Genomic DNA, 26471 nt, shown 5'->3' on the forward strand with positions numbered 1-26471 from the left:
GCTGGGCTGCCGAATGAGTCAGCGTGGCAATGAAAAACAAAGGCAAACGGCCACGTTAACGGCCGCTTGCGAAGGAGCAACCCCGAGTGTCCGTGGCGCCGAAACGTGAGTAACTGCAGCCGTGTCCACTTGCGCCTCGTGTAACCGGAGGCCTCGCTTCGTTTCTTCTTCTTATCGCGGCGGGTTTTGGACACGCCTCTCAGATTCTGCACCAAGCTGAATTGCCCCGTTTTTTTTTGCTCTCAACACATTGTTATCGGGTTGAGAACCGGGTGGTGAGAATTTAAATATGCCATTGTCCATGCTTGGTGTATTGCCACTGGCGTTCCTTTCCAATGGTGCCAGTAATTCTTTTATTATTATTCATTTTATTTTTTTTGAATGAGCAGAGCCCCATAAGTCCTCAGATTAGCGCTGAAACTGTACAAGCCTCCGGCGGCTCCAGGGGCCGCCGGCTCTTTTCACCAGCGATTACATAAGCAGCATCGGAAAAAAGCGGCGGGGAGCCGGACCCTTCCGCGGCTATAAGGGCATCCGTCTTATGAACGTCCCCTCCTCTCAATGCACATTATGTACAGCCCGGTGGACGTGGCTGCCAGAGAAGAACGGCATACGCAAGTGATGGGCATTTCTGACCACTGTGCTGCAGACGGCAGATGACAAAACCCTTGGAGGCGGGGCAAGGTGAATGCGCTGTTTATGGTCACATGATTCCGTTCATTTCAGCCCAGTAGTACTCCAACACCGATGCATTTTACAACAGCCAGTAGTACTCAGCCCAACAGCCCAGTAGTACTCCAACGCCGATGCATTTTACAACATTTACATTTACATTTAAGGCATTTTGCAGACGCCCTTATCCAGAGCAACTTATAACATGCTTTCAAGTTACCATCGATGAAGAGATCAATTCTGGTTCACCAACTATGAATTACAAGCAACGCGGACGACCAGAAAGGAGCAAATGATCGATATAATCTGTCTATAACTGGTCATCAAGGCATTGTTTCATGTCAAACATGAGTAATCACGTCACCAATCATTTCGATGTTTTATGGGGAAATAATCTGTGATTAGAAGGCCATTTTTGAGCTCCACCGGACTGCGTGCTGCTGCGGCTTTTTCCTCTACATTATCGTGAGTCACAGATGTTGAATAACCCCCCCCCCACTCTGTTAGTCAGCCACTTGTTCGCAGACTCAGCGGCGGGGCGGACCCGCAGGGAGCGGGGGGGTGCAACAACATACTCTGGAGCCCGGCTCACATGACCGCAGGCGCTGGAGGTGAAGTTGTCGGGAGGGAAGGGGAAAAACTTTCGCCAGCCGCAGGTTCGTGCCGATCCCCTTACGCAACAGCCCAGGCCGACAAAGAGCCTGAATGAAGCTTGTTTACATAAGTGGACTAATTGGAATGCGAGCGTTGCTGCATTGCACAATTGGCTTCCACAATGGAGACCCTACTCGCCGGTCACCGCTCATTAATCTGAGAACACAATGTGGTCAAAAGGTCGAAGCCACAAAGGGCCGGTTTATAAATAGCTCCCTCTCAATAAAAAAAATGAGTTCTTTTACTGAGCATAAATGCCTCAGGGAGGCAGGAGGACCTCTCAGAAGCCTTTTGGGTCTTTGACCTTCATCACACTTGAATTACATGCGAATGTATTCCCATCGCAGCGCTGTCATTGGTGAGCAGGCTTGGGAAAGGGTGAGAAAAGAAGCGCTGTCACTCTCACCACCTGGCATGAGAAAGCATGATGGGCGTCAGGACCGCGGCTATTATAAGCCACACACACAGACGTGATGTCATCAGGATGACTGCGGTGACTCATTCGAGACCACTAATACATGTGCTGTCTAAATGTCACAAACGTCTATATACACTCACTGGCCACTTTATTAGGGACACCTGGCGGATTACGGCTCAGTGCAGTCCAGTTGTGGCCCTGTACAGTTTGTTTCAGTAGCATTTTAGTCTGACCTGATGTTTCAAGCACTCCTACCAAGTAACGTTGTTTTCATCAATGAACCTTTTTTTGACGTGATGAAGACGAGACAAGACGAGACTTAAATGCCGTTCATGTGATGATAACTTTAACAAAATACATCAATATTGTTGACAATTAAAAACTAGACTAAATACGTTTCTTATTTCAGTCAAAATTATCCTTGAATATTTTAGTATAGTTTTAGTCAAAGAAAACTAATGACATTTTAGTATAGTTTTAGTCAATGAAAATTGTATTTAGTTTTTTTTTTTTAATGCAATTCTATTTTACCCAGTCAATATAGTACAAGTAGCTAGTAGAACAGACAAAACATTTTCTTTTAGTCAAACCCATTTCATAATTAAAATAAGGTTATCTTATTATTACATTATTGTTACCTTATAGACTCAGGAATACACTACATCCATTCTGTTTCTTTTCCTCATCATACCACATACCAACACCAAATTACTTAAACAGTAAAACGTTTTCATGTTGTATGGTACTTTTGTACTTTTTAACTTTTTTTTAACACAGCTTTCATGGTTAAAAATGTCTATCAGAAGCATCACCAACAGTAGATATATACAGAAGACCTTAAGTTAGAGATCAGAACATTCCTCCTGGATTAGCCAGGCAAAAAAAAATAATTCTCAGAAAGATTGCGTCACCCTAGAAGAACACAGCAGGGCCTTCGAGGCTCAGATGGTGAGTATGCAAAATATTTGAATGGGCTGTTATGTGCCGAGCAAGAATAGTGCTCTAACGTAACAGGTCATCATAAAATGTGACATAATACTATGTCAATGCATATTATATCAGGTTATTCATTTTGGCAATTTAGAGGAAACCTACTGAAAGTTAACAGTATAATTTAGCCCTTTGACTTCAACCTGAGCTTTGGACTCTCTATAAGTGCTGTTTACTGACAGATGTTGCCGGAGGAAAGTTGAGCGCACAGCTGCTCGTACAGTGCATGTGGAGATGGCTGTAATCCGACGTGGCTGATGTTTATCGAGCAGCCGATCTGTTTGCTGTTCAGAGACTCCTGGGTGCAGCCCAGCGGGGCGGGGGTTAGGAGTCAGATTGGGGCGAACGGAGTCATGAGGCCAAACATGAAGATCAGTAGCTTCTGATCACAATCTAGATGGAACAAATATGCACAAAGAAAATTTTAAATATGCGAGTGCACTTCCTGTCAGTCATCTACTGTACTCTTCAAGATCAGGTCTTGGCCAAGACCAAATTGACCGCGTTGACACAGCGTACAATCGTGGTTCCTGACCTCGGGTTGATAAGAGTTTTAATAAAAACACCCAGCGGGCATCCAGAACACCAGGGGCAGCAGTAGACTTGGCTACAGAAATCTTGGTTACGTAACGTGAAAGGCTTTAACTGCCATGGCAGCTGTTTGAAGACACGCGCCTGGCAAATGGGTAACTACGGGAGGAGGGAGAACGGGACACGGGTGAGACGGGCACATGAGAGGAGAGGGTGCCGGGTTGTGAATGGGAGCTGTACAGAGAAAGTGACTTCCGGACTTCCGGCACTGAGGAAGGAGCAGTCACATGACTGGGCCTGTGCCCACAACAAACAGTTAAAGAACAAACCCGCCGTGACCTGAACACGTGCGTGGGAGCACTGAAATGGTGCAGCGATGTGGAAATTTTTCCAATATTTGTCTGTCTTGTGAATGGATCTTGAAAATAAGGAAATTACACAATATTCTCTTCTATAGAGCTTCCCTTTCACACACATTATTACATAAAACAAGCCACTGGCTTTGAAGGCTGCAGCTCTTGGTTCTTGAGAAAGGTATTATTTCTGTCCTATCCTGGATTGGAACTATACATTACGTCACTGTTATTTTCCCTGGTTGCTGCATGCCTATTTAAATTAAATTCCTTGCACATCATGAGCACTTTGCTAAATACCCAGCAAACAGGGCACATCCTCTGATGGTTGAAAGTTACTGTTATATTACTTACATGTTTACCAGGTTCCCATGTGGTCCTGTTCTGAATGGGACGTAAACCTCAGTAAACATTACTTCAAAGGCATTTTCAGAATTTCCCATTTTGGTCCCACCATAGTGAGGCTGACGAGACTTTTATTTACTATTCCCCTGCATGGCCCACGAGATGAGAAATGCACTTTGGGGTTAACTGTTGATGGTTGATGGTTGATATGCTTATTTCCCCTTCCCCTGACAACAATTCTCATCAATAATGCAACTACAAAATTCACATTAGAAGTAGTACCAGCAAAAGAGATGAATATCGTACCCTGCGCTGCATGGAGTGCATTGTGTACAATACCGCTCTGAGCAGATTTACGTTTTATTTATATTCAGGACATTTAACATGTATGATTTTCAGCAGATAAAAGGAACACCTAATAACACCTAATAACCAGACTCCCGCTGCAATTAAAAGGAGGCATGGTCACAGGTTTGTAAGCCTTACATGAGAAAAATTGAAGAACAATGTGCCTCTTGTTCTAGACTTTGTCGCGGTATCTGAAATTGAAAAAAAAAGTGAAAGTGAAGTGATTGTGATACACGGCACAGCACACGGTGACACAACAAATGTGTCCTCTGCTTTTAACCATCAGTGAGTGAGCAGTTAGTGAGCAGTGGGCATCCATGACAGGCAACCTTCCGATTACGGGTCCGCTTGCTTATCCGCTAGGCCACCACTAAGATTGCATTAGATGTCAGTACGTCTCGTTGGCAATGCAATGAAAAGAAGGAATCAGAAACTCGCTCGGCCTGGCTGCCTCCAGAATAATGAGTCAAAATGCTATATGTTGGTACTGTACTGATTCTCATTGTGCTGGTTATGGCCAATGAGCATGGTGAAACAGAGAGAGAGAGAGGGAGAGAGAGAGACTAGATTTCTGTCTACTGTATTTATGTTTGATTTCACATTCATGAGGGGGGTTTTTATAGAGACAGCTGGAGTTGGGATTATAGGAGTACAGGATATAAAACTGTGTGCTTGAGACTGGCTTAACATTTCGAATGCCCTTGCCACTGTCGGGTGTCCCTGTACACATCAGAAGCACACACGTACACAGCAGGCCAGTGCTGCAGTGTGAGGGTACAGCGGGTACTGTCTGACCTCTCTTTATCTCTTCACTCGTGTCCTGTTTCCTGCTCACGGACTGACGTAATCACTCCGTGTCATTAGTGAAAACAGCGTCCGGTGTGGGACAGGACAGCTTTTGTCCTGATTCACACTTACACGTGAACTGGGCCGGGCCACACAGGCCCATCTAACAAAAAGGTAGAATATTTTATGGCTTATTATACTTCAAAAGCAGGGTTTTATAAAAAACTAATTTTTATGCATAACGTAATGTATTCTACTACTTCCACTGAAAAGCTGCATGAACAGAGAAGTCTGCGTTGATTCTGACACCAAAAGTCTAATTGTGGCACAGATGTGTTAGGCTCAGTTGGGGTGGGGTTGACACACAGAGACGGCTGCCATTTTATCGCAGTTATTTCTGTTCTGTAAAAGAAAGAAGGACATGATAGGGGAAGAGAGACGTCAGCTGACGTCTGGTCCTCTCTCAGGTTGAGAGGAGTCACTGAATAAGGCTCATCCTGTTGCAGGCAGAAAAACGATACACTCAAATCATCCAGGCTGCTAAAAAGCTAAAGATGCATATCTAAAGGAGAGGACAGCCAAATATCCGAAATGCGTGTTTACTTAGAAATGAGTCAATGGAAAGGGACACTGCACATCTGACTCTGGAGAAGATTGTCCACATAGTCCACTTTTGTGTTACATTCCTCTCCGGGTCCTATCCGACCTTTTAATCTGAACTTTTGTGTTTTTAGGGTTAGGAGTTGAAACCTGAAGCAGGAACTCGGGTTGTGTGCTACGCAAACGGCCCGCACAAACGTCTGATGCTTCACAATCAGCCTAGAGATCGTTGCTTTTTCTGCTTTTACGTAACACTTGAACCAATGGCTGTAAAGAAATGCTGAGGACACCGCAGTGACGCGACAGGTCGTCTCTAACAGGTCGGCCCTTCAGTCAGCAGACATGAGAAGAAAGTATCTGATCTCGAGATGCTGATGGAATCAGCATCACCAGGACTCTCGCTTCCACACGCTGTACAATTACGTGCTGTATAACGCATTATTTAAATGCAATGTCCATATTCTCTACACTGGCTCCCAGTTGAGTACAGAATTCTGTTGAAACTTTTAGCGTTTGTTCTTAGTGCTATAAGTGGCCTTGCACTGTCTTATTTAAGTGAGATTTCTACAGTTTCATCAACCAAGCAGGGCCCTGAGCTCGGCTGGACAGCATCTGTTAAAGGTTCCATGGACAAGGTCAAATACATGGGGGATCACTCTTTTGCAGTTGCTGGTTGGAAAGCGGCCCCAGGAGATTTGATGTCACCCCATTTAAAGAGAGTTGGAAACAGCTATGACTTGTCTCTAAAATAGATTTAATTATTATAGCAAGCTTTACTCTTAAGAATTAATCATGTTTAAATATGATATCTGCAAAATGTGCAATTAATTAGTTTTAGATTTATATGTAATCATTGTTGTTCATTGTTGAACGAAATATGCAAATTTAATGATGTCATTTAATGAGAGGACTGGAGCTCTTCACTGCTGTTCTGTGTGTGCGTGTGTGTGTGGTGGGGGACAATTCCAGCCTAATTCACAGTACGTGATTCAGCCCATGGTTCTATCAGGCGTCTGCTGGCTCTTTACATCATGAGCTGGTTTCTGGAAGTCATCTGAGGAGCTCCACATCAAACGGGTGGTTAACCATTCAGGCTTCACGCCCAAGTCTTGATTCTAATTGGGGCGGAGTTTGAGATCGTCCTCAACATCTCTCTGGAGAAGAGGGATACCAGGATAATTGTTTTATCACTACCACTGCATGATAACCTGCAGCCTTAACAGCTCCAGTGTGCTTTAGTGCATTGCAGATGTTCAAAGGTCTGTCAAATTTCAGTCTGATCCTGCGGGAATATAAAACACACATTTTTCGTATCAATCAATAAGGCAATACGCCTACTCAAAATGCACCTACTCATTTATCCACATATAAAATCTGTAGAACAGCTGAACTGAAAACACAGGACTATGAAATAACACATGTGAGGTTATGTAATAATGGCAGCATTTCACTCCTGGCTTCTCTCCACCACCTCAAGTTAGACAACGGGGACGGTTTCCAACAGTCCTGAAGGTTGTTGCTGAACACTTTCTTATCGTTCGTTCAGAGTTCGATTCAGCCAACACATCACCCGAACATACACACACACACATACACACACACACACCACAACCAGCTGCTGTAAAACAATTATGCACTCTTCTGCTCCAGGTCAAGGGCTAGTCACGATAGATAGCACTCATCATGCAAAATGCCTCAGCTTGTTTTGTTGCTATGGGGATGACTGACTTTACTGGGAACGGATTCCCCAGGCAGGGGAATTCTCCTGAAGAGAGGGATGCGTTCTGGAAAGATAATGGAAGTGGATATTCATACAAAACACAAAACTGCCAACAGGTTCACCAGTGCTGGGTGGCGAAATATAAAAATCTAAATTATTAACACGATTAACCCAACTTCCGGATACAGAATATGAACAGACATTCACTGAAAGCTTGAACTACATTGAGTTTTAATGGCTGTGTAAAGGCCAGGCAGCACCCTGGCAGCCAGCATGTGGCTGTAGATTAATCTCTCACTTGCAATAAATTACATAATGCCATGATAAACATCACCCTGCCCTGATTGCAACTAAGGAACATATTTAGGAGAGCAAAGCACGGGTCCCTTTTTTGGCGTCTTCTGTGTGTTCAGTGTAAAGTCATTAGAATTTTTTTTAAATAACTTTTTTTTAAAATAATTTTTAGAGGTCCATTAATATCTTTTTGATCATGAGCTTTCACTTGATATGCACATTTGACCCCAAAAAGATTAGAAAGGCAATTATTTTAAAAATGTTTTCTTGCAAGAGATTCATTGAAAGAATATGGCACTGTGCATTTGCTGATTTCAAATCACCCTAATAGAGGCAAAAAAATGTGACTTGTGAAGCTTGAGCTTGGAAGTCCACAGTGTTGTTTAAAGAACAGTAAGCGCAGTGTAATAGTGTTCGGTCATTGCATGTTATTTACATTGTAAATAAGCAGGTGGAAAGTATGAATACTGATGGGGCAGTAATGGAATTAATTTACATGAATTAATAACCCAGCCCTATTCACTGGTGCTGTGTATGTCTTGATTCTTGCCCAGGTCATAATGCAGTTTATACAAGTGCAGAATGTAAATGACAGAGCTTCATCAATATACTACAGCCCAACCAACGTGACTTCCACTCCCAAAACTGGTATGTGCTGGGAGGACAGGCCAATAGTAATATTTTCACATAAGCAAGAGCCAAGGGGCAGGAAGTAGAGTATGTACAGAATACAAACACACCCAGTTCTGTGCTGGTCTCTAGTGCTCCTAATACACCACGCATTAATCGCACTGACGGGTGAAGTGAATAACTGTGATTATCTGGTTACAGATGGCTAGCAGGTTTTTAGTCAGTACCTAACTAAAGTGGTTCAGTGAAGGACATTCTGCATGATAATACACCCTCTAACACTACAAAATGCTCACAAATGGTTGGAGGAACATTGGACTGGGCTGAATCTGAACGGACATCTGTGACCAGTTTATGAAGGCCTCACAACTTACGGACCTGAAAGCTAGAAGAAAGAGGATCATGACAAAGACAATGTCAAAAAAAATAATCGTGTACGTGTTTTCATGTGGCAGCTAAAAAAATGTCCAAGATAATGGAGGAAAGCTGACAAGGCCTTTCTTAACGCTGATAGAGACACTAAATACATTCTGTTCCTCTTTCCTTTCCTTTTTTTGTTAAAATAAAAACTGGAATATAGTTACTACCTGATTCACCAACCAGGTAACATGCCCGGGCAGAGTCTAACGATAATTTATTGCTTTTGGTCAGAGATTGTGCGTACCTGAACCCCCCATGACTCCAAAGTGTGCTTAATCTGACTCACTGCACAACCAAACTGATGATGTCTGTTTCCAAACATGGTGGTTGACACACTCTGTGATCTGTGGTGTAATGAGCCAGCGGCTCAATGTGGATTTAGATATGAGGAAGTCAGTGGGTTGGAGGGGATGAGAAATAAATGTGGACACTGGCGCCCTCTGGCGACCACAAGGACACATCACACAGGTCAGAAGTGAGGGGCTGGCTGAAGCAAGGAGCAAGAATGAATCACGTGGGTAACCAAGACCAACTCGTTCCTTATGGATTTTCTACATTTACATTTACATTTACAGCATTTACCAGACGCCCTTATGCAGAGTGACTTACAATCAGTAGTTACAGGGACAGTCCCCCCCTGGAGACACTCAGGGTTAAGTGTCTTGCTCAGGGACACAATGGTAGTAAGTGAGATTTGAACCTCTGGATAAGAGCGTCTGATAAATGCCATAAATGTAAATGTCACTGCTTATTTTTTTGTTGTTCTCCATATTGTTTTACAACAGTTTTGTACTAGCTGGTCGTCCTAATACTGAACCTGAATTATATTGCACTGTTGGCTGAAGCATAAATTATATCAATCCTTCTGTGTATGAAGTGTATGAGTGTCTTGGGAATGTTTATATGTACGTGAATATGCATGTGTTCGAGTGCATGTGAGTAAAGATACTATGTGGTTTTATTTGTGTGTTTCACACACCTCAGTGCTCCAGAACAGAGAGCCGGAGTACCCTAATCCCCAACGTTCTGGTCCGTCCCTCTGCCTCCGGCGCAGGCCAGCAGTGAGCGGTGAGAGGGGTTCACTGATGTCCAGCAGAGCCAGCTCCTGCGACAGGTCCGAGTGGCTGACCGAGCGCCGCCGCCACAGCAGCGGCGAGGCGGAGGGGTACATCAGACGAGACGTGGAGCGTCCCCTGACCCCGATCGCCCGTGGGCCCATTACCTGGCCGGCCTTGGCCCTGGGATCCAGCTGTGGGCTAGGTCCTCTCCGCTCGAGCTCCAGAGGATACATGTGGGCCCTGGCCAGGCAAGGGCTGGAAGTGAGGGTAGCGAGATGTTGATGGAGGGTACCTGCTGGAGGGCTGGAGCTGAGGTCGGACGCTGTAGCCCAGGGCCTGGTCAAACGGCCCATAGTGGCTCACCAGAGTGGAGCCCGTCGGGTATTTTGAAGTTGAGGACACAGGAGACATGCTGAGGAACTCTGACGACGGAGGAACATGAGAACAAACACAAACTGGCATCGTTCACACAGAACAGCACAAACGCCGAACCCAAACCACACAATTTCCCATTAAAATGGTACAATGAAGAGCTGGATTATTTGACACGTTTTAAGGTTTTACTCGGTCATGGTGGGTAATTTCTCAGAACGTTGCAGCTCAGTTAATCTCGCTTTACGGCCGATGTCATGTCAGAATGAGAGGGTTTGCACACATTGCCAAGAATTACAGATCGCCAGTAACGTCCCTGCGTAGTCCGCTAAACTTCAAATATCACTTTTGGAAAATAACCCTTTTTTGGGGGCAAAAAAAAAGAACGCAAGCAGCAATGCAGAGGGAAAAGAAACCATTTCATTAATAATATTATAATAATTACGGCAACGGGGAGTGAGAGCATAGCGGAGGAGTGTTACGTAACGAAACTACACCTTGTCGAATCGAATAATTAAAAAAAAAAACCCGTCTTACGGTGCTAGCGTGGTGGCCAGTAATCCGGGGAACGGTCACGGCATTTCCCGCAGTGAGCGGCTCCTGTCGCCCGCACCGGCTCGCTCCATCTCGGCGCCGAAAGGTGGCCGTTCCCCGGCGGCGCCGACACCCCTCCGAATTCGGCCCCGGGGGGCGGGGAGGGTGGAAAAGTTCCGCCGCGGAAATCCTGTCGTCCCGCCGGCGCGGGAATATTTAGGATTTCGGTTTTTTTTCTTTTATTATTTTCTTTTATTTATTTATTTATTTATTTTTTACCTCAAGCCGAACGCAAGGAACCGCCCACCAAGCGGTCGCCTTAGCGACGTGCAACACATACGTCATCACGCACTTCACGCAGGTTACGTGCGCGCCCCGTTAGCATTTCTGTTAGAGGGCAGAAAAGACACATGCAGACTTTGCATATTGAATTATTAGAACGTCTGTGTTTATTATGGAATCGCCGTCCCAGTGGAATGGAAGGGATGCTACCAAAAAAAAAAAAAAAGCAGGAACTTAAAAATCCCCATTTGCTTTAGAAATGGATTCGATGTTAACCAGGTAAACGCACAGGGTGCCGGGCCGCACTCATGACTGTCTTCGTTCCGCGTATGAAAGGTTTGTGTGAAACTCGCAACACGCTCTCTCAGCCAATATTATCGTCACCTACGTCTTCTACTTCAACATCTTGATCATTTTACACCCAACTGAAAATTCCAGCATCCACACGTGGGACCGATATTATTATTAATTACATTAGCCATACGACATATGGCATATGCATGGTTATTTTCGAATATTTAAATATGTTGTACTACAAGATTCAGGTGAATGTTTTATTTGAGCACCTTCCTGCAACATTTAATACTCCGAAATGCGAGTTCTTTGTGTGAATTGAAAGGTGTGTGGAATGTAAAAAAAATAAAATAAAATACAGTACTAGTTAAACAACACGTCAGCATTTCAGTTCTGAGTGTGTTTCACCAACAGTGGCCGACTAGGGAAGAAGTGATTTCAAACAGTTGCACGTTTTAATTTAATTCCTAAGTTGGACATAAATAGAAATCGACCCACAGAATCACAGCTGGCAGTTTCGGCACCAAGGACACAAATCATAAAAACCACTATCGCATATGCAAAGACATAAAACTCTCTAGGTTGAGTAGGTTTTGTTTTTTTTTTTTCTTTTTTTTTTTTTATGTTCATTCGTAAATATACAATTATCCTTGAATTATTCCTTTGCACTCAAACATGTACAATATGGGCCAAAGAGTCTTTTATTTATTTTTTTTGTGTGTGTGTGTTGATGTGCTGGAGTCTTCAGTCCCATGATGTTTCCTCCTAGCGCGAGTGTCTGGTCTCTGTGGTTCCTCTCGGTGGCAGTGGACAGGTGCAGTAGGCGCTCACCCCCTGCTTTTTGGGATGCTGTAGTGCTTGCTGCCCCTTTTTATGCCCAACTTTGCTTTTCTCGTCCTTTATCAGTTGTAGCCCTTTCATTTCTCATTGTTCAGTAAAAAAAAAAAAAAAAACGGTTAGGAGAGTTGAATGGAGCCGTGGGGGTTAACTAGGAATAAACAGCTCACACAAAGGACAAGCAGAGAAACGAGAGGCCGCAGGTCACCACTGGAACTGGTAGCTTTGAGGGAAGAGATAACAACAAGGTGCGTATGAAAAAATGGCAGGAGGATGATGGGCCAAAACACTATGACAATATGCCTCGGTCTTATTTGCGTTGTATGTTGTATGTTTTTACATACCCTCACCTCCCTGCAGGTTTCCTGTAGGCTGCATTTGTGTATGTGAGTGGGTGTGTGCGCGTGCGTGACTCACAAAACCCGATTCTTTGGACAGCATTCCAGTATATCTTACCCCGACAGCTCTTCCCATCTCTCTGCAGCATCCCTGTAACGCAGCTGCACACGGCGCCGTTGTGCTGGCTGGTGCAAATCTGCTCACAGCCTCCATTATTTTCTTCACACCAGTCTGCCTCTGAGGTAGACAGATAAGCTAATCAGTGCTGAATGAACACACACAGATTTGTAGCTGAGATCTAACTTTTGAACGTTATTAGACATTCTTAGATATTCCAGCATTCCATGAGTTCCATGTCTACCAAATTGTGCCACGGCAACGGTAGTTGTGATTGTTTGATCTGCTTCATGGTGTCATTGTCCAGTCAGGGTGAATTTGTGCTTCAAGGATACCGCCCTTGTGGGGACAATTTCAGTTGGAGCTGAAGAGCAGGAATGGAGGTGAGAACTGGAAGGGACTAGCTGGACGTTGGTTTTATTGTTCTGTTCTGCCATTTATGTAAACTTATCCATACTCTATTTGAAACATTTTTTATGGTCATTAACTACTTTTTGTTTCTTGTAATAAATTTCATAATCAAAAGGTCTGCATATGCTTATCATCAGGATGAAATAGAAAAACAGCATAATACACACATAGTTTACCTCTGCGTCTGATAGGTCCCACTGACAGTATATGTTCCTTGTGTTCGCTAGGATCTGAGTACATCCTTCTGTTGTGTGGGCAGTTCTGTAATGTCACGTTTACAAGTTATTATTTTTTTTATTAATCCCCCCACACAGACATGCATTTCATAATTCTATAAATATTTCATGTATTCCACAGTTTCAATATGTATATTAAAATACGGCCTGCATGTCCTTACCACTTTGCATGCGTTGGTTTCGGAGTCACAGAGAGTTACGTCACAGTGGAGATGGACTTCATCGTAGTCACCAATGAACTTGAAGACGGTCACATGGAAACGGCATGTAAGGGAGACGCCGTTTTCAGCCATTCCGATGGTGTTATCTTTAATGTTGGGACATCTGAACAGAAACACATGTGGCTCAAGGAAGTCTGTGCTTGTGCATGTCAACAACTGGTCTTTTTGCAGCTATTACTTTTTTTCTAAAAGGAGAAACTGCAATAATTTTAGTGACTTTAGTGCAGTGATGGTGTGGCAGAAGCGAGCTGGAGGAACTAATGCTTAACATTAATGTAACTATCACAGTCGAACAAATCAAATATATACACAGAATGAGGCAGGATTATGAGCTTGAAATAACTGTTTGTCTGTATTCTTTGCATATTTTAAAATATATATATATATTGCAACGTATACACTGATTATGACTTCAAAGCATTTACGCAAGTCGCTGTTCATGATATAAATACAGTACATATACGTGTGTGTGTTTCACAGTTACCCTCTCTCTATGATGATATAGCGCAGCCTGTCGTTGCTGTAGCGAGATGGCGTAGCCCAGCACATGTTCACAATAAGGATGAGCTGGTGTTCATCAGCCCCTTCCACGAACACACCCACGTAGAGGATGTCCCTTGTGCTCAGAACCACCTCACCCTCGCGGTACGGCTGTCGGTACGAGGCGTTCTTATACAGTGCCATCTTGGTGATGAAGTTCCCCTCTTGAGTGGGCAGGGTGAGGTTAATCACACTATGGAGAAAGAAGGTGACGATGAGTTCTGATAGTTAACTGTAGTAATTATAATAAGAAGAATTTAACAATAGAATATGTATTATAAAGTAACAGTTTATTACTTATTTTTACTTATTACAGTTTATTATGTTTGGCTTTTTACTTTGGTCAAATCTGGGCTTTAGCAACAAATAATAGACCATTTTCTGAGTGAGAAAAATAAATAAATCAAAAATAGAAACAAGTCAGCTCCCTTAATCACGGTTTCCATGGAGCTTTCATTTTCAGTTCAAACTGCCTGGAAAAGCTTTGCCTCTCAGACAAGTTTGGCCTTTCTTTTGTTGAGAATAGTACAGTATGAAGGCTGAGATTTTTTTTTTTAATCAAATGACCTTAGCATGGGCTTCAGCACCGTTTCCAACGAGATCTTGATGTCCAGTTCATATGCACAGGAAAACTCCACATTGATGGTCTTGTCTCGTGTTACTACATTCCCGGTGTTGTTCACACTTTCAATCCACACCGTATTTTTGTACATAATATGTGTTCCGTTGGACTGCATAAAAACACACATATACCACAGTCAAAAATGCATGATGGATTAACAAAAAGCACTGTAAGATTAATAGTTTCCTTTTATCCAATTTTATCCAGGTTCCGTTGGACTGCATAAAAACACACAAATACCACAGTCAAAAATACATGATGGGAACACAAAAATCACTATATGATTAATAGTTTCCTTTTATCCAATTTTATCCAGGTATTATTTAGGAAGTGGTCCATTCTTGCCATCCAACACCCAGAAACTGACCACTTATCAGCCAGAAGATGCTTCACACATACCGCCCATAGCAACAGTTGGGCCTTATACACCCAGAAGGTAATAGTCTGTCCTGCCTACCTGCACGATGGAGCCACAGTGACCCTTTGTGTTGTTGATCCGAAAAGAAATGAAGTCTTCTCCCTCTATCCCCGGGCAGGTGTGGTCATTGACGCGCACGTCCTCCCGCTCAAAGCCCAGCTGAAAGAGCCTGCACTTGGAGATGGAAACCTCCATCTGAGCATGTTTACAGGTCACCTCCGCCTGGATGATATCATCCTCCCCTACATACAGTGCCACAAAGAAGACAGCCGAGAGTTCAGAAGAGGAGAATCCCCTCACTATGTTCAAGCTATGTGTTTTTTCCTTATAAAACACACAATTTAAAACGCAGAACTGCCATCTGTGACTACTGTTGTGAAAGCTGGCTTCAGCTCATCACTTCCTGGAGTAATTTTAGCAACGGATCTAAGTTGTCCACTGGTTAGGCTTTGAAATCTTCTAACCGAGATTAGCCGGGCCTGCTGATCTGGGTTTATCTGGGCCTGTCAGTGTATTTTTGTTGGCCAGAGCAGAACTCTTGAGAACTCTCAATAACTCTCTAAGGCAGCGGTTATCTAATTTGTTCTACATGTTCGCTTGCCTAATTAAGCCCCAGTGATCAATTATAGCCTGACTGTGTACAGTATGTAACAGTTTGGAAGCACAACACGGCACTGAGCGCCACTCTCTTGTGTCCAAAATCCTACTAGAGGTGTCATGCAAGCTCTGGTGCTCACCGATGTCACTGCTGGGCAGCTCAGGGCAGCCACACAGGTCACCGCCGTTCTCCTGCTCACATGTGTTGTTGCTGCAGATCTCTCCTACGCACGGGTCATAGATCCATTCTGCTAAAGGTAGGTCCAGACACTACGTTAGTTGTCTTACAAGATGCCGTCACATACCCATCACACACACTTTGTCAGCTACACCAGCCCCTCCCTGCCCCCTTTGCCATAAGTCTGTGTATCAGGTGGTGCCATCTCCTTACAGCAGTTCTCCTGAGTGATCCACTTGGTGGTGAGTGTGCCAAAAGAGCGGCAGGCCTCGGCGTAGGCAGCCATGGAGCCGCACACTTGGGCCTTGCGGTGGTTGTAGCAGCCATCCAGGTAGCAGGATTGGTAAAATGGCCGAGGGTCCAGCAGGCCGTGGCAGGGCTGGAAGAAGCCTTTCATCTGGGTGAGCTTCAGGCAGCTGTCCTCTCCCTGGAGAGCTGCAACTGCAGTATTCTCGCAGGACTGGGCCCGAGTCACATACTGGGTCTCATCACAGCTGGAGAGAGAGAGTTCTCTGTTGCAACATGATTATCTCTGCACCACTTCACCAAAGCATAATGAATTATCTCACAAATGGCCTCAAGAAGTCCCCAAATCATGTCCATCGAGCCCACACCCACCTGTTTCTGCATGCCATTGGTTTTCCAGCTCTGGGCCAGTTCCAGAGCACTGACAGCAGGCTTGCCACGGGAGGTGATATAGTCATCGGTGGGTCACCGTTGAAGTTCCCACACAGGCCACAAACCTTGTTCTGGAGTCTGGGGCCCATGGTAATGCTTAGTGTGTTGAAGCGGTTGTATCGCACCTGAATGTCCTGCACTGTGTCGATAACAAGGAAGCCCTCAGAGGTGGACAGGCGGTGGTATTGAGACCTGTGACAAAGGGCACTGTGACAGGTGTCCCATTCACCTGAGCAGAACAGGAAGTTCAGATCACTTAATTTATATACTTTAATGCATTCTATACATTTTTACAAAACATAGAGGACACCAAGATCATCTAAGTATTGCAGACATAATCATAAATGAATATCATCATTTATGAATATCTGCATAAAGATATTCTCTTGTATCATGGTATTGTCTGTGATTCCCTACTAGCATATAGCAGTAGGTATGTCTGTAGTAGGTATGACTGGACCTTTTAATTGAATTAAAATTCTAACCTTAACAGTGCTTCCAGAGATGAGGATGTTCTCCTCATTGATGTAGAGGTAGGCATGGGAAATGGTAGTAAGGTTGGGCGTGCTCCACTTATCAAAGTTGGCAATAAGCTGGAACGAAAGCTCAGGCAGCTTGTGGCAGATGGTGGACAAGACGAAGGAGCAGGAGGCAGGAAGACGCAGCGAGGCGCCATCAAAGGTACGGAAAACCCCACCTCCGGACGCCACGCAGTGCTGGTTGCGCCGGGCAAAGCAACCCCGCACACCGTGACGTAAGGCGCACTCTTCCTCTGCCTTACATCGACGTGGGTCACACTGGATCAAATTTCGCCCAATACACTGACATCGCTTTGTACAGTCACTGTTCCAGAACAGCTGTTTTGGCTGCAAGTCAAACCCGAAAGAAAGAATTGGTATTTCCCGTCTCTTTTAATTACGTTACATCATCAGTACATTTGGCGAGCTTTACAGTTCAGTGATGTTGCAAGAATTTTTTTTTTTTTTTAAAATCTGCCCAGGATCCTGGTACAACAAATCCGTCATTACATTACAGAAATGTTATTTTTAGTAAAAATGGTATTACAAATACTACTAAAATATGAAACATTTTGCTTTGCTTTATTTCATAGTTTTGACAGTTTTGTTTTACATTGTAAGAATAGTAAGAAAGTATTTCATAGATTTCAGTGGGCTAGCTAGCATATTTACTCACCTTTTTTATTACTGCACATCTACATAATTTTACTTCTCTAATGCGGTCTTGCCCAATTTTTTAACCGGGAATTATCACGTTTTGCAGCTCACCTCATAGTATTTGCTATCACTGTAACACCCACAGTTCTGGCTGAGAATGCAGCTCTTGCCATTAAGCACGTAGCCTTGGTCACACTGGCAGCCCTCCACGCAATCCTGGTTACAGTCCCGCTGCCCACGGGCAGGGGCACACTGTGGCTGGCACACCATCATACAGCTGGCGTAATGGCTGTTTGGTGGGCATGTCAGTGCTGCAAAAAAACCAAGCACAACAAGAACACAGTTGAACACAGTCTCAGACCGACCCACACGTGAGCCGCTTCCGCGATGGTCCTATCTGTCTCACCACAAGTAGTGGAGCGTCTCTCCAGCCGATAATGGGAACGCCTTGTATCTGGCAGGTTGCTGGGCGTAGATCTGCAGCCAGTTGCATATGGGTCTCTCGTCCCCCCTGATCCAGGCAAGTGTCCTGCAGACAGCTCTGGTAAAAGTATGCTGGTGCTACCTGCTGTGGCACCGGGCAAAGATGCCACCACGATCCACAATTAGTCCACAACAGTCTAACTGCATCAGGCTCCACATACACATACCGCCCCCATCTGATAGGTGGAAGCGGTTGAATGGGTTCCCACTGTCTGTCTCTATATTGCCTGAAGTGTCAACAACCTGAACAGGGCCGTCTGCACCCTATACCTCGCTCTGCAAGTCCACAGCGGGGACAAGCGTCTCCACAGCCCACCTGGCAGAAAGTGTCCCTCTCGGCCATGTCTTGCCCAACTCACTGATTGCTGACAGATGGGCCATACAATGGCATTCCTTGGCACAGCCCACAAGGTCGCATTGTAGTGGCTGCGAGGCAGGGAGATTGGAGGAGGGTGTTCCAGTCAAAGGCCACTTTGAGCCCAAAGTCTGTCTCTAATATAAGCTGTAGGCCGAGGGTGTAGATGTTGACCTGCTGGGGCCCAGCTTCAGTGGTAGGGTACAGACGTTCCTTATTCCCCTGTGTGGGAGAGAGGGAACCACAACGCGTCACACATTCATCGCCTCGGACTGATTCTAAGAGCCTCTTTCTAACGGTGTGCTTGTCTGATCTACAGATTTCTTAGATCTCTGGAGGGGCATTGTGAACCCATTCCAAATGCTGCTCAGGTGGGCAATTCTCTGAGCCAAGTCCAGCACGCTAACAGATGCTGATTGAAATATGAGAGCTCGGACACCATTAAAATGGAATGTCCTCCCTCTTTCCTATTTGGAATTCTTGATTAAAAATAACTATGTCACGTTTATGAAACATTACTGGACCAGCACAGGCTTTGTCCAAATATTTTTAATATCTGAAGTAGTGGAAATCCATGGCATGGAGAGAGAAAGACTGAGAAACGCCAGAGGATTGTAAGAAAACACAATATTTTGTGAATTTTGCCTTTATATGTTACTGCTTGCCCTCTGCACTCTTTTACTCACAGTCACTGTATGTTTGTAGCTCCTCGAAACTTCTATCTCATACCCATACACCTCCAGGACAAAGCCCCTGACCCAGATGGGCCTGGGTCGTGTCCCGCTCCTCATTCCTTAGTAAACAGTTGAATGTTGGAAGCCCTCTTGTTCGGGTGCTGAAGATGCCTTCTGTCATTTCCACCCAGTCTTCATCGGAGTCATCGTGAACCCCACCACACTCAGTAGTGACCAACCTCAGGGGAGCAGCTGCTTTGGAGGTCAAAGGGCATACCCCCGAAAGGCAAAAAATGGCTGTAGCCTGCAACGATGCAAAGGGCCTCGGTGCGCGGCTGGCAGAAGAAGAGACCTCATCCTCCTGGCAGAACTCCTCAGATGGCATGGCGCGAGCTGGCATACACGCTGTTGGTGCGGTTTTGCCATTGCAGAAGCAGCGCTCCTGACATCCCAGTCTGTTCCAGAGGTCTCATGGTAGCCAGCTGCCGACCCATGTACTGGCACCCCACAGTCACTCCGTGCCACACCCTGGACCATCCCTCAGTTGCGTAACCTTCTTCACAACTGGCAGCCTCAGAGCAGGGCAGTGGACATGGCTCATCAGGCTCATCAAGGTTCTCACAGGTCAGAGGACAGGCACTCGTACACTCCTCAAAGTGGCTGTTCTCTGGGCAGGGCAGAGCTATCAGTATGAAAAGGAGAGGTGAAAAAACTGTCAGATAAAGAGGATAAAGGAATGTGAGGAAATATAAGGCATCAAGAGGTTTTTCTAATGTCTCTGGGGTGCTAGTAGCCTAGTGGTTAACACACTCGCCAATGAACCAGAAGACCCAAGTTCAAATCCCACTTATTACCATTGTGTCCCTGAGCAAGACACTAAACCCTGAGTTGCTCCAGGGGGGACTGTGCCCTGTAACTACTGATTGTAAGTTGCTCTGGATAAGGGCGCCTGATAAATGCTGTAAACTGTCTCTCTTCCCACTTTAAGTAGGCATTTATGTTTAATGGAATCCAACAATTCATTTCAGTCTGGAAACAAACTAGATTGAAAGATTCATCCATCAACCATTTATTCAATGAACATTGATTCCACTTAAGAACAAAATGGTAATTTGACACTTGAAAGATGCTTACGGCATGCCAGTGGCTGTTCTCCAGGCCCCCAGACTGATCTGTGCATCCTGGCAGGCAGAGGCATAGGCTTGAAGAGAGGAGCAAGAGGGCTGAGCGATTTCCCTCCCGCACACACATGTTGTACAGGCAGTTTCTGAAGAATGGCGAAGGATTGGACGGCTACGTGACAGGCCAGGAAGGAGCTGTTTCCAGGGTCATTGATGTTTTCCACACAACCAGGGGCTCTGGTAGAGACGTAGGTCCACACACATGCGATACAGGTCCCTCACAGTCCGCCATTACATGTCAGGTCGTCAGCGATGGCTCTCCAACCCCCACAAACAGCTCAGCCGAGTCTGCCTGTCGACCATTAGGCAGCCGGAGGTCATCGTTGGGGTCAGTGTAGAGAAGCCGCATAAGCCGCAAGTTGCATTATAGAAGATGAGTGGAAAGAGTGACATTGACATGGCCTTTGGCGGTTGTAGCGGACTTTCACCAAACCATTCCACTCTACGACGGTGACATTGCCAGGCGCTTTATAGATTATCAACATATCTCCTGAGTACATAAGGCAGGCCAACTGGTTCACCATTCCGCTATGGAGAGTGCAGAAAAAGTTTATTGCCTGAACTGATATGCTGTGTCACATAATGAAGAAAAATTGACAATAGCTAAGTAAGAAGTAAAAACTTTCATACCTTTGCTGCATCAAAATCAGAATCCACACTATTTGAGCTTCAAGGTGACCCACCCGCATCACTACAGGTCGCATCCAAGTCGGTCCTTTATTAACTAGTTTCCTGCCCATTTTTTACTTCCACCACAGACAACATTGGGCGGCAGAGCACCACAACGGCTTCACCAAATAGAAAGAGCTCTCGTCAGGGAGCGGGAGGGTGATGCCATCAAAAGGTGGCCATGGACCTGGGTCTGTGAGAGAAAAACATTACGCTCTCTCTCCGGGGGTAGCAGCCCAGTAGGCCAACCTCTGCCACACACACTTCACCCTCCTTGCAGGAGTCATTAAAGCAGGACAACCTCTCCGGCTGGCCCACACACACATCGCTGGGAGCATTCGCCATGCTCCCCGCTCTCTTCTGCCCAGGAATGTGGCGTTGAGGGGGTAGTAGAGTCCGTCCCTCTCACAGCCGCACTGTTCACGCGAACACAGCGGCTGCCACTCAGAACATACCCGGGGTTGCATTGGCAGCCCTCGGTGCAGGGATGGTTGCAGTATAGGTAGGCGGTTAGGTCTGAGCAGGAGGCAGGGCAGGCACTGGTGCACACCTCATAGCGACTAAACTCTGGACATGTCAAAGCTGTTGGTAAGAGTGATCAGAAGGTTAACCTGTGCTAAAGTTTGTAATTGTGTATGTAATCTATTTTAAGGATCTGATATTTATATGCACTATAGGCCCACATTCTGATTAAAAAAAAACTGTACATTGAAATTTCTATACATATAAGTTTGTAGTCTGTAGTAAATGGCCACAAAAGTATGCTGCAGATATTTTACTGTGATTTCTTGAGAGAACATACCACAGAAAGTGCGTGACCTCCAGGGATGAATGGTGACCCCTAGTGCTTGGCACGCAAGGGCATAAGCCTGTATAGCCTGGCATAGGGTGGTAATGTTGTCACGGTTACTGCACATGTCATAGACACAGCTGTAGACAAAGGCAGTGGGGTCAACGACAGCTCGGCAGTCCCTGAAAGGGCCATCTGTCTTGTTAATGAGGCCACAGTAGTCTGAACGAAAGTAGAAGGCTTCGGTCGCCGGATCGCAAATGCTGCAGTTATGCGTACACCCGTCTGTGCACCTCCAGTCGGTGTCCGCCGCCCGCCAACTTCCTCCTAGTTCTACCACGCTCTCTGCCAGCGATCCATCGGGCAACACAGGGTCATCAGCAGGGTCATCGTTATAGTTACCACACAGCCCACATGTGTTGTTGAAGTAGGGACTGGGCAGCGAGATGGAGGCATAGTGCTGTCCGTCATACGTCACCAGAAGGCCAAAGTCAGTTTCTAGGGCAACTGCCACGCCCGACTGGTATACCCTCACTGCTCCCAACTGGAGGTGGACTGGAAGAGTTCTCACGAGGCCGTCCACCTGAGATCAAGCAAGAGAAACATTTTGAGTAGGAACATTGGACAAACAAGATCTGTTTTCATATTTTCATATTCCTTCGCAGCATCAGTTCGAGCAGAGGATTTATAAATTCACCTGAACAGTTCCCATGCTGCCTTTGGGCAGGTTCACCCGATGGCCATAGACATCAACAGTGACGTCCCTCAACCAGGAGACAGTGGTAGAGCCACGATTCTCATTCTTGGCCTCAACACTGAAGAAAGGGAGCCCTGGTGTTTCCCAGCAAGGCCGGGCCAGGAGGTATGAGCAGGTGCCCTGGAAGTGGTACAGGAACCCATCAAAGGTGTGGTAGTGAGGGTCACCAAACACCACACATGTGCTGGTGCGTGTGGGCTGGCAGTGGTAGGCACCCTCCTGTTGTTCACACGTTTCAAGCTGCCCGCACGGAGCCTCTTGGCAGATGACCTCATTATCCACATCCAGACAGCGACATCGCTGGGAGCACTGCTCTGAGAGCCAAAATACCTCCCCGCGTCGGTAAAAGCGGCCTAAAGCGAGGAAGCCAAGGTGAACTGATGAGCTTTTAAAGAGCTTTTGACAAAGACTGAACAGTGGTGTGCATCACTGCATTTGATTTACCATTGTAGCTGCAACCATTTGCTGGGTCGATCTGCTCAGAGTCTATCCGGAAGAGCCACCTCCCTGGCTGGTTGACGTTAGTGGTTTGTTCAATGTTAACAACATCGTTGGAGCGTGACCCAGGGAGGTTGAAGAAGTGACTAACATCTCCACCATTAAAACCTGACTGAAGGGTACAGCGATGGTCGTGTGAGAGGTCACTTTTTTGTAACATGCTTAGAACTCGGAATGCAACAGGAGAGTCATGTCTAACTTACTTGTGCCGTGGTTCCACCAAGACCAGTCAGTGGGTCCCCCCCACTGGCAGTACCTGTACTCCATGTGATCTCCCCGTAGTTAAACATAGCAAAGAATGCTGCTCCATCTGAGATCAGTATGCACTGAAATGTGTTCACCTGTTTGGGAATAATCAGCTTTTTTTGAGCTAGGTCCTGTGTTTAATTAATCATTTCAATTTAAATGATTAAAAGGTTTTACCGGAGTGGTCTGGCTGCCCCCATAGAAAGTGACTTGATGCCAGGTTGAGATGAAGACCCATGTGGCGGTAAATGTGGGCATGTTCTTGAAGTACTTGCGGACATCCTGGGATGCCCTATCTAGGATGTCTGGCTCTGTGGTTTCACGATAATACACATCCCCACGGATACCGTTGTGCACATCTGCCCAGAGGGGCGCAATGAAGGATCGGCTATCACTGAGAGGGAACGCTTCAGGTGTGAACTGGCTCACCTGGACATTAAAGGAAATCACTCCATTGTTGTTCACCTGCAGAACATTAATGGATGCATGATGGTCATAAATCTTTCATTCAAAGAACAAATAGTTAGATTGAACCAGGAGGCAACACTAAGAACCTCTGACTCTGCTATGTGGTCACATGTAAGGCCATTGAGGACTTACGTAAATGGTGCGGTAAGGAATGGTAAAGAAGACAAATGGGATGAGCAAAGAAATTTCTGGAGAGCTGCCATCATCCATCTTTGGGGTCTCTAAATCCCTATGGGTTGGTCCAAAGGGGTAGAGGATATCCTGAGAAAGAGCTAGGAAGAGAAGAGTGCGACACTGAAGTGCATTGTCATCAGAGCAAAGGGCTACTAGCTGCAAACCAGTCACAATAGTCTGGCCGACTGTCACCTGATACATTGCGAGTAGTCAGTTTTTCCAGATAAAATCACTGAAACGTATGGTAAACGTGAAACAAGACACCAGGGACTCTGTTTGTGACAAATTGGCAGTGGAGGATTTCTCATGTTTGCCTTTTATGAGCTTTTGTTATGTTCCATCCTTATCCTTGCTGATTGCAGTGATAGCTAATGACAGTTGGACTGCAGCAGCCATGCTCTTCCAGTTTGGCTGCATATCAGTGCATAACTGTTGAGTTAAAGGGGCAACGAGGAATTAACTCACATCTTCCAGGAGCAAGGATGCTGAAGAGCTGGAGCAAAGCAAACGAAGTCCCTGCTCGGCCCATCCTAAACATGAAAGACACCAGTAAGCTTAGTGACCTCAGTATTCAACCTTGCTGGTTGAACCAGTGAACCTTGATCCTCTCCATCACCTTACGTCTAATGAAAGGACTGGTATTTTACTACATTAATAATAATAATAATGAGACTGTTAATGCATTACATAATGAATTAGACAAAACCATATACACCATATATTCCTCCATCTTTCTCAGTGCAATTTTGTATTGTGAAAGGTAGACAATTTAACTGATGATTCGGTCACGTCCATATAAAGGCAAGGGGCAAAAATGAACAACATCATGAACAAGATGCAAAGAGAGGAAAAGAAGACTAGCAAAGCCAGCAGGCCAATGACTCCTAATCTTCCCTGTTGTAAAGAACAGTCTCCCAAGTTTCCCCAGGGGCGCTCTCCCCCTTTCTCCCCAACCATACTAGGCCTGCTGGCCAAGCCCTGAAAAGGTCCCATTATGCTTTTTGGAACAATGTGTGAGGGATCACGTTCTCCATTGCGCCCGTGTGAGTGGACCAGAGAGAGGCTGGACCAGGCCACTTTCTGCCAGGCACCCAAAGGCAGCGTCTCTCTGTGAGACCAGGAGTCCATTACCATGTCTGTTTGTGTGCCATGGCTTGTTGGCTACTGAGACAGGCGTAAACAGAGGTAACTAATGGCTTTAATTGAGCAGCCTCGAATTGCCAGGGTCTTAGCAGTGACCCTTCAGGGTAGGACTCAGAGCCATGCTGGCATCACCAGCTTGTCCCTAATCAGGATGTACAGCCATTCTCATGCTTATTTTCTTCAGCGGCATTTGACAGATACATTTGGGAATTGCCAGAAAACCAAAGATTTAACAAAATTTAACTTGATTAAACAGGCACGTTAATCTGTCTCCTTATTTCCCTCAGATCATGTTTCAGTCATTTGGGGTTTCCTTTGACCCAGGAGGCAAGAAGAGAAAAGTCTGTTTGTGTGACATAAATTCATTTCTTTAAAGGATTTAAGAATGTGGTTAAATATTGTCAGCATCCCACACGCTGAACACAAAATTAAGTAATTTAATAACTTTTAGAAAACAACCCTGTTGTACACTCAAACACAAATTAATTAGAGGTCAACAACACTTTCAAATACAGAAGTGAATGTCCTTGACATTATATCATTTCAGGTTTGATTTCATTTCTGTTTTGGGGGGACATCTTTTAAATTCAAAGTTTGTACCCAACCATGGGCATTACGTTCTGTGGGATTCAGCCTTTTTCAGATTACTTAGTTTCTTCTGAGGAACCACTTATAAGATGAAAAGTGACAGTAGCTGATGATAGAGTTCTTTTAGGTTTCTTTTAAGTGCTGATATTGCTGATAGTGAGTCATCATGTAGTCATCACCCATTCATCTGCAGTGAAAGTTACACTCTCAGCCATTCCTTGCACTGGTGCTTGCGTCCAGGGCTGCTTTTATTTCAGACTGTTTCTATTGATCAGCAAGAATAGATCAAAAAGAGTGCAGTGACTCAAGAGAGTGCAGCCCACAGCCTGGTCACCGAAGTCAGTACTTCTCATCCTTCAATGCCAAGCTTGTTAGCTAAATGAAGCACGAGTATCGAATCTGAAGTGTAGCATCCTGTAGTGCCCATGGAAAGTGCAATTACATATTAATACATTTTTTAAAGCCTTGCCATATTTTGCAAGGCTTAATTATGTCATAAAGGAACATACTTTTTTGAATATTTAGTCATTTTATTTAGTAATAATTCATATTGGAGTGAAATTTTTTTCTTTTTCTGTCAATATGGTTTACATTTTAAATGAATCGTTTTGGGAATAGTTTATTTCAGTGCTGAATTTTGACTAATGCAGTGAATGACTAATCAGATTTCAGTGGATATTTGAATGTATGAAGACAAATAACATTCACATGTAATGGAGGTGAATGTATAAAGCTGTGAGAGAGAAAGAGAGATCCACTCACCTGCAGTCAGCAC

At 45.1% G+C, this 26471-nt stretch overlaps 1 long non-coding RNA gene and 2 pseudogenes across 1 annotated transcript; 1 reads left to right on the forward strand and 2 right to left on the reverse strand.

Moving 5' to 3' along the window:
- Nucleotides 1-11114: 11114 nt before the first annotated feature.
- LOC114791803 (uncharacterized) lies at nucleotides 11115-15945 on the forward strand. Its single transcript, XR_003750041.1, has 3 exons — nucleotides 11115-11343; nucleotides 14941-15060; nucleotides 15161-15945. It is a non-coding gene; the product is annotated as an uncharacterized LOC114791803 (long non-coding RNA).
- LOC114791792 (alpha-tectorin-like) lies at nucleotides 12392-24186 on the reverse strand (annotated as a pseudogene).
- A 1717-nt stretch (nucleotides 24187-25903) lies between these two features.
- The window catches only part of LOC114792215 (polymerase delta-interacting protein 2-like), a 3620-nt pseudogene continuing 3052 nt past the window's right edge, over nucleotides 25904-26471 (reverse strand).

Source organism: Denticeps clupeoides, chromosome 6 (genome assembly GCF_900700375.1).
Source record: "Denticeps clupeoides chromosome 6, fDenClu1.1, whole genome shotgun sequence".
Lineage (NCBI taxonomy): Eukaryota > Metazoa > Chordata > Actinopteri > Clupeiformes > Denticipitidae > Denticeps > Denticeps clupeoides.